The sequence below is a fragment of the Egretta garzetta genome, unplaced genomic scaffold (assembly GCF_000687185.1).
Source record: "Egretta garzetta isolate BGI_Z169 unplaced genomic scaffold, ASM68718v1 scaffold279, whole genome shotgun sequence".
Lineage (NCBI taxonomy): Eukaryota > Metazoa > Chordata > Aves > Pelecaniformes > Ardeidae > Egretta > Egretta garzetta.
The window spans coordinates 775585-778836 of NW_009260844.1; positions in this window are offsets into that span (position 1 = coordinate 775585).

Below are 3252 nucleotides of genomic sequence, written 5' to 3' on the forward strand. Positions count from 1 at the left end.
GCTCTCTAACAGCCCAGGAAGTTTGGCTCTTTGTGTTTCTTTGTGATTGACGCCCTGGTAATTATGCACCTTATGAAGATATGCAATGTAATCATACCCTTCTAAAAATGCCTTGGATTAAAAGCTTTTCCTGGGTCTTTAGGTGATGGGCCTGCAATTACAGAAAATGAACTGCATTTTAGCTTTCCATTGAAATTAATAACAGTGGTTCTCCAGTTGACTCCGTGAGTAGTTAATGGAACAAACTGGATGCTTCATTACAATATGGGTTTTAAAGCTATTTGAGAGAGATTCTGTGTTTCAAATAGGAAAATAATTCACACGATGCAAAACCATTTTGTTTGCATCTTTCTGAAATAATGGCTCTGTGTAGCTTTGAGATGTAACTGTTTATCGATAAAGATTTCACTGTGCTCCTCCATCCCTTGCTGCTCTTGGGGGGAATGACCTGTAGCGAACTTTGGAAAAAGACAAACAAGCCAAGGAATTAATGATGCAGAAAAGACCTCCAGCCTGGCCCGAACTGCACAAATGGGTTTTACCATAAACCTTGAAAAACAGATTTGTGTGAGTTCATGCAGGGGCAGAATGGCAAATATTCCAAGACTTCTTGAATTTCAGCTACCCCATCTCCAGCTCGGCTCAGTTAAACTCAAGCTGTGATAATTGGCAGATTTCAGAGTGCTGTTGGTGGGCTGCAACCAATCTCAGGGAGAGAGCAGCCAGCCCCTCTCCTACGTCCCAGTTAACCTGCCCCATAGGCAGGGGAAAAATAGCTCACATGTCTGCTGCTGCATTGGCTGCCATCCATAGCTCCTTGCCGGCCGAGCAGAGGTGAGCCTCAGGCATCACCCTCCAGGTGAATGGCAAAGCGAGTGGTCCCCCTTTCCCTGGTGCCTTTCGCATATGAACTGGGCTGAGGATGGACCAGGATCGAACTCTCCACCTCCCACGGTGAAACCAGTCCCATTGCTCCTCTATACTGGGAATACCAGAGGTCCGGAGCAGTGGGAATAACCACCAGGAGCAACCACAGGACTTTTTTCCCCACGGAGTGGGGGTACCGCAGGGTCACCCTCTCTCCCTCTGCCATCAGCAACCCCGTGCCACCAGCCCTGCCCTCTCCTTTGGAGCCACAGCTCACCTGAGAAATGTTTCAACACCTTTGCCCCCTCCCCAGTCAGCAAGTGCCCTCTGAGAAGCTGCTCAGCCTTTTTTTGTCTCTCATCACTGTGAAGCTTTTCCTGGCACTGGCCTTTGTGCAGGCAGATGCCAAATTGGGTGAGCCCCGTTAGGTTGTGCTGCAGTCGCTGCTTTCCAGCACCGGCCATGGTGTTTTCGGAAAACGGTGACCCTGTGCCTTATTCCTCTATGGACACCATTTCAGTCTCTGCATTTTTTTCTCCCATCTCCCATCGCCTTTGCACTGCAAAGCTAAAGCAGAGCAGGCGCTGGGTGCCACCAGCAGCCTGGCACCGGGGCTGACTCCTGGTCCTGGCTCATTTAGCAAGGCGGGCAGAGCCCCAAGCGCACCCACCTCCCGCCCAAGAAGTCATCTCCTTGGACTGTCCCCCAGGGTGCGGGGCCAGTCCTCATTCCCGCACGCTGTGTCCTGCCGGCATGTGCTCATATGTTGGTGTTGCCAGTTTTTTGCCTTTCCCCTGGGTAATAGCATGATCTATGTGAGTTTCAGTACTTCCTCTGACATCGAAAGTAGTTGTATTTTCAGAGCGTCTCTCTCAGCTGTCCAGAGCAACCTGAACTGCAATCTAAAGAAAGTGTATTTCACAAGTAACTTCTCAAATGAAACGCTTGCTCCCTTTTTTTCTCTCCAAAAGCATCTGCCAGAAATATAATGAGACATCAGGCAGAAAAAACTATTTTTCATCAGCTGAGTCTCCTGGGACTCACGCACTCACAGTCAACGGCCATGCACATGAACCTGTACTGCCGTGGCCTCCTCAGGTACCCTCTCAGAGGTTGGTTGGCACCAATTTCCAGCAAAGTGCTCCGGCACGCATGGCCTGGGCCCAGAGCCTTGCTTTCAACTGCTTGCACAAGGATGGGTTTCAGTAGCTTCCTGCTCCCCAGCCAGTAGGCAAGATTGGATGTGGTTAGGGACAAGGGTGCATAATCAATCAAAACCTCAGGATAGTTCCTCAGCACGAGAAGGACATGGAAGTGTTGGAGCAGGTCCAGAGGAGGCCACAAAAATGATCCGAGGGCTGGAGCACCTCTCTTATGAGGACAGGCTGCGAGAGTTGGGCTTGTTCAGCCTGGAGAAGAGAAGGCTGCGGGGAGACCTGACTGCAGCCTTTCAGTACCTAAAGGGGGCCTATAGGAAAGATGGGGAAAATCTTTTTAGTAGGGCCAGCTGTGACAGGACGAGGGGTAATGGTTTTAAACTGAAGCAGGGTAGGTTTAGACTGGATATAAGGAAGAAATTCTTTACCATGAGGGTGGTGAAACACTGGAACAGGTTGTCCAGGGACGTGGTGGAGGCCCCATCCCTGGAAACATTCAAGGCCAGGTTGGACGGGGCTCTGAGCAACCTGATTGAATTTAAGATGTCCCTGCTTACTGCAGGGGGGTTGGACTAGATGACCTCTAGGGGTCCCTTCCAACCCAAACCATTCTATGATTCTATGACAGGGAAATTATAGGTAGTTTTCTAGCATATTTTATAGATAATATATTTTTATGATCTATACATTATGTATTACCCATGTATTATAATTACCTACATAATTAACTGTAACAACCTCTATGTTATAGGTAACAAATTATAGATAATTACCTAAAAGTATGCAGCCATTTGGGTGGCCCAGCATGGGCTGAATTCCACTTGTTTGTTCTCCATCCAGACTCACACCTCCTTGAGGCACAGCTCTGCTCCTTATACAGCTGTAAATCCATTTTAGCTAGGTGAAAAAAACCAAAAACTAAACAAAACACTCTCATTTTTCCTTTGCTTCTTTCTCTCCTAATTCACCTTCCCCTCACCTTTTATAAGAACTGTATCTTTCCCAAAGTACCAAGACCCGGGAAGGATGGACCCCACCACCCACCCAGCACCGCTGGACCAGAGCTGCTGCTGCTGCAAGCTACAGCCGGGACAGGTGATTCAACCCCAGGGCAGGCTTTGAAGCAGCCATGCTTCTGTCCACACTCATTTCATTTTATTTCTGTGTCTCGTTATTTTTGTTGGCAAGGAAGGCAGGGGGAGGGATGTTTTTATCACAAATGGAGTCA